At 35.0% G+C, this 6,307-nt stretch overlaps 1 pseudogene; it reads right to left on the reverse strand.

The window, feature by feature from the left end:
* Positions 1-746: 746 nt before the first annotated feature.
* The window catches only part of LOC103725440, an 18,045-nt pseudogene continuing 12,484 nt past the window's right edge, over positions 747-6,307 (reverse strand).

The following is a 6,307-nucleotide window of genomic DNA, read 5'->3' on the forward strand; positions in this document are numbered from 1 at the left end:
CACATCACAGAGAAGCAAGTGTCAGGAATCAGCAGACTTTCTATCACACAGGCTTCCTTCCACTAAATGTCAATTCTTCCTGGTAAGTCACCAACCTGGTTTCATAAATGGTACTGATGAAGACAGTGTAATTTCAAAGTCCTCCAAGCATGAATGAATAAATACAAAGATGAACTCTCACAGCTTTGGCCTCAGAGGTATGAGCCACAATCCAACAAACCCCTTTAAAACCAAAACGCAAGAAAAAAAAGATGCTCTGATGAGAACACAGCCTCATTCTACTAGCCCTTTGGAGAGGAAGGGAATAACACTGACTAGAATAGTTTCACTCACAAGGCTCAGTAGCTGCATATTGTGGGGTTTCTTCAATCAGGGAAGGCTGTGGACTGCAGGAAAATCAAAGGCAGCTGTAGATGATGGAATAGTATCAAAAGTCTTTACCTATTTGGGCATGACCCTCGACCACCCCACAGGGTCTTCACTGCCTCCAAAGCAAAGCCAGGAGAGGCCAGGTAGCAAAGAACAAAGACTGTTAGAACTAATCACCTCCAGGACACTGCTTCTCACTATTGCTTCGGCACTATACCCAATGGCTGGGTTCTTGTAGCTGTTAATTTCAGTGTCAACCCCATCTTTTCCTTTTTCATCACCTTCTAATTCTCTTTCTGTCCTCACCCTCTTCAACTTTCATTGTCTATGACCTTATCAATGAGCACAGCCTAAGACACTATTAGCTCAAATTAGTGTCAAATTTTAAAATCAGAGGCTAGTATGAGCTCAGAATCTTCATCTGGTAACTCTCCATCTCGAGGCTTTCAATGGACTAATGAAGTTGAAAAAGACTCATTGTGCACCTGCTTAGTGATTATTCAGTGTCCCAGCCCTTGTGCTTCAGTTTTTTATTGACGGTTTTGACTCTCACATTTTTGCTTTACTTTCACTCAGTTTTACACCCAACACAGTCGACAATTCCAAGACCTTAGAAAATGAGCTGGCCTTATCTGTCTCTGACTGTATTTTGCAGGTTTTTGTGGGAACAAGAATGGTTGAGGTAGTCACTGGTTTAAAGATGAACTCCAGTGCAAATGACGTGGGCTGTCCAGAGTCTGAAAATTTCACTTTAATATATTGCAGGTGTCTCAAGATTGGCTATTCATATTCCTGCACCAGTTCACTGAGCATATCCACATTTCTGAAGATGGTGAACTTCAGGATGAAGTTGAGATTCGGCTATTCTACTGCTGCCGCTTCTTTCTTCACTATGACTACTCTTCACGTCTCTACCCAACTTGTCCTCTTTGTTTCCACCGCACCACTCTGATTCTCATCCGTTGACTCCACATCACCAGTAATGGATTCTATTCTCTTCTCAAACAGAGGCTGATACAAAACCAGGTTCCTCTCCATGTCGCGAACTTCTTCATGGGCTTTAACTGTGTGTAAGCTCCTCACCTAATACTTCTTTAGAGCCTTAACACTCATTTTGACTGCTTTGTATAAAGTTTCTGTATAGCAAGAAGGAGTGAGAGAGATTGTCAAGTCGTTCTTCTAAAACTGCCAGAAATGGTGGATTCTACATCACCTGATCTGTGAGATTTTCTGTGTTATTTGTATTCTCAGTACTTTCCTCAGAGTTTGCAGGAATCTGATCAGAAAAGTTACCTGGCACCTGAAAGATTTCCTCCTCTACAGGCGCCACACCTCACCCTGCCACCTTGCTGCCGGTGCCTTTGCTTACTTGGGAGTTGCTGATTATTTTATAAAAAACTTCACTTTTACAAAGAATTCATGTATAAATTCTGATCTTTCTTTGAAACATGAGCATCTTTATTAATATTGTATAGCATGTGAATTTTATACTATTTTTCTGTCTACCAATCATCAAGACATGTTAATTATTATATCCAGAAACAGAACACAAATTTCCCCTTTTTGTTTTCATAACCTCCATGCATCATTTTGTGTATGCTGAAAATTCTAAAATGCAAACTAAAAATGATTTATTATATAAGCTTTGTTTCAAAGAACCATTTATGCATTTTTTTAAATCCTTAAAATAGCAGTCATGTTTCAATATGTACAAATGAAGAGTTAATCTGAAATTTCCGCTGATAAATTGTTCGCATATTTGTAATAAACAGGAGAGTTGGCTAAATGCTGGTTCTTACAAGGTATTCTCGCATTACATAGATGCAATTATAATTTAACCAATAATGATTATAAACTTTTTTAAAAGTTTTTACTTTCTTTTATAGGAAATAGAAATGACAGTGTATTCAGAATACCAAAAATATTTTAGATATAAGGATATCATTACTATACAGAAAATATCTCTTTTGTTTCCGTAAAGGATGAAATTACTTTCCTTATTTTGGGGAGACTTTGTTTATGGAAACATTGAGAAGAAGCTTTTTGCTCCTAAGAATTTTGTCAGATTTATAAAGAAATAAGATTAGCAAGAGAATTAAAGCTTCTGAAATATATACAGGAAAGGGCTGGAATAAGATGATTAAAACAAGAATGTAGGATGTACAATATTCTATATCCATCCTAACTATATGAAATATGACAGATATTTCAATGATCCCATTTATCATTTAATCTGTTTCCTCACTAGCTGGATAAAGATATACTGTTAAATATTTTACTGGTTTTGATTTTAATGTGACACTTGAAAGTAATGCATTCCAGACAACTGGGAGGGCATGTCATGTTGATATTTCAATACCTATCAGTGCCATTTAACAGACTAGTTAGGTTATATTCTTATCAGCTGTTAACGAAAAGAAAAAAAAAATAAGTAAATACTTATGAAAGCGAAGAATAGAACATATATGGCTTTTGTTGCTGTGATAAGACACCATGACCATGGCAACTTATAGAAGGAAGAGTTTGTCTTATGACTGCAGAGGGAGTAAAGTCCATAAAGGCAAGTGAGGCATGGTGGTAGAAATAGCCAGAGCAGAAAGTCCAGTGATTACATCTTCAAGAAGACACAGGAAACAGAGAGTGACTGGAAATTTGGCAAGGCTTAACAACTCTCAATACTCACTCCCCATGATGTGCTTCCTCTCAGTAATGCCACAGCCCTAAAATCTCCCCAAACAGCACCATCAACTGGGGACAAAATGTCCAAATACTTGGAGCCTATGGGGGATATTCTCATTCAAAAGCACTATATATGGTAAATGTTTCACCATAGATGTAAGAGGAATAGAGACTTGCATAGGGACATGGATATATTGGAAGATTTGGTAATCATATGCCAGCAAATCAAAAATCGGTATATACAAGAAGTTGTCAAAGTGATGACACATAAATGGAATGACCATAGATATAAGACACTTTACATAAAATTGATTCTGATCGCCGGTGTGGTGGCGTATGCCTTTAATCCCAGCACTGCAGAGGCAGAGGCAGGAGGATCTCTGTGATTTCGAGGCCAGCCTGGTCTCTATAGCGAATCCAGGCCAGCTGGGGCTACAGAAAGACCCTATCTCAAAAAGACCAAAAAAAATTGATTCTGATCTTTTAAGTTTTATATTATTACAGTTTACTCCAGTTAAATATTATTCTTCTTAGATTTAAGAGTATTTTACCATTGAGCATGATATGAACATGAGTATAATTATCATATAAGTAATAGTTTAAATGCATAAAGTAGTTATCAATTTGTTGATAACATCATATTGTTAGAGTTTGGCTGGAGAAATAAAAATGATTCATCAGTTGCTTATTTACTTTTTTGGCTTGATTGTTTCAAGCTATCATATTTATTAATAAAGAAGATTCTTGTTAAACTAGGTATTTCAATAGAAAGAAATTAACTTGTTTCAGGAAAGAAACTCTGGGGTTTCTTTTCAAAATACATTATAATTAACACAGAAGTACAGGTTCAGTGACCTTCCTTACCCAATGTTTTCTCTGAAGTAAAACACCAATTTTGATACTTTGATGTCAAATTTCAATGAAATTTCTATAACTTCTTGAAGGCTTTTAGGAGCCAGAATGCAACATCACCTTGCTTGGTCAGTCTGCCCCTACACCCAGCACCACATTATCAGATTCATATAAAGGTCAGTTGATAGGCCAATGTTATCAGAATTATAATCTCTTATGTGGTTTAATACTGAAGAGCCTCTTTCAGTTTGACAAATTAATATATTGTCTCTTATTTTCTTTTAGTCAAGTCAGGTTTATTCCTTAAGAAACTTCAAAGTTGCAAATTTTAACATCTCCTAGGGGAAAATATAGATTATGCTTTTTAACAAGTGCCTGTGCAATGATAAGGTATACTTCTGTGAATTTTGGTTCACATTATTACATATAAAATTATCATTTGCATCTTCATCACTTTTCAACAAAATTTTATATGTATTAATTGCTTGGTACTCTAAGAATGCAGTGGCATGTACTAACATTTGGGAACAAGTGGAAAAAAGATGATTCATAACTTTTATATGCTAATGAGTAATAATCAATCTTTTGTATATCTTTATTTTTATCTATCAAAATTTATGATTTTATATTGCTTAAAATTATGCTGATTGTCACAATATTCAGTGCTAGAAAGATAGTCTATTATTTGTATTAGTACTTTCTTAGTGTGATTTTAAACTGTAGACATGGCTACTAGAGATGCTCTTTATTAGACATGCTGAAAAAATTGTCTGACATGAATATTTTATTAAAAGATTATACAAAATTTTCTTGAAATATTAAAAAATATGTATAAAAATTAATACCTCATGTTTACTAATTGGTACTTGGCCTTAAGCATTCCTATATCCACTGTTTGAGCAAAATAGAAGGAAGACATTTCTTTGGTGCTTGCTATCATCTGAGATGCTGGAGTTAACTTTGTAAATAGCACTGGTTGTGGCAATCTTACAGTATGCATTTACAAAACATAAATTCTTAAACATACATATGGAATCTATGTATAATATATATTTGACATTGAATACAGCTGTAACATTGGCTACTATGTATGTCCACAACTGGTCAAAATGCAGAGAGTAGGTCACTCGGTGAAGCCCTACCCAAGTTTATACGTCTCCAATGCAACACCAATGCCTAAGGTTTAGGGAATATGCAGAAGAGGGGGTGGAAAGATTCGTTGACAAAAGGACCAGGATTACCTCCGCAAAACAGTGTCTTCAACATATGACGTGGAAGTTACACACTTGAAATCATAGCATTATAGTTACCTAAAGACTTGTATAATGATAACATGAGTTGACATGGCAATGTTGATGGGAAAATTTTGCAAGACCCCAGTGCTAGGTGGAGAGCTGAAAACAATTAATGGCTATTGAGAGAGGGACAATCAGCTTCTTCCAAGAATGATCCCTGTGATCCCACTTCAATCACAAGTGGTCAAGCCTAAACACAAGTACATATCAACAACAATAAATGGACTCAGTAAGATATATAGATATATACTTACATATATATATAACATGGATTTCAATAATGAAAAAAAGGCTTCATGTATTTCAGAGGGATTCATCCAGTACTCGGGAGAAATTGGAGGGGGAACAGGGAAGAATAGAATTAATGTCAATATAGTTACTTGTGTATGAATTTTGGAAAAAAGTGAAAACTTAATTTAAAAGTATATTATAATCAATCAGTACTCTAAGTTGGTCTAAATGTGTATTGTACTAGTACATACATATACAAAGAAATAACCATGTTAACAAACACACGCACAAACCACCACAACCAGCACAGTGTCAGTTTAAGTGCTCAGTCAAATTTATTTCCATGGATAAATATCACAGCTGTTTGAAATACAAATAATAATTCTACAAGTAAAGAAATAAAAGAGACTTGGAAGTATGCTTAAAAAGCTCTCAACCGCAAATAATACAATTTACACAACCCCAGGAAACATATGGATGGAAATTTGCTGTTGGATATTCTCAAGCAGCATGGTCAAGTAAAAACAGAGACAGGAAAAAGGGAGTGTTAGACACTCAGTACTTGTATCATTTTGGTCCAGTAAACGAGTGAATAACATAGGGAACTGAAAATCTGAAGACAATTGTGAACACTATATTTTTAATAATTTCATGTAATTATAATTTAACCAAACCTGATACTCTAAAGTCTATTAGAAATTCACTTTTCTCCCCAGGTTTATGGCAAATATCTTAGATTATTTATTATTTAATATTGTCTATCTTCAAACATTAGATTTCACATTTTGACACTTCTTAGTTCCTTTATTAACATGAAGTGTTCATTTAGAACTCATACTGTGTAGCTTGATTAGAGAAAATTTTATTTCCTGCAAATGAGT

The sequence above is a fragment of the Nannospalax galili genome, unplaced genomic scaffold (assembly GCF_000622305.1).
Source record: "Nannospalax galili isolate Female #2095 unplaced genomic scaffold, S.galili_v1.0 scaffold7, whole genome shotgun sequence".
Taxonomy (NCBI): Eukaryota; Metazoa; Chordata; class Mammalia; order Rodentia; family Spalacidae; genus Nannospalax; species Nannospalax galili.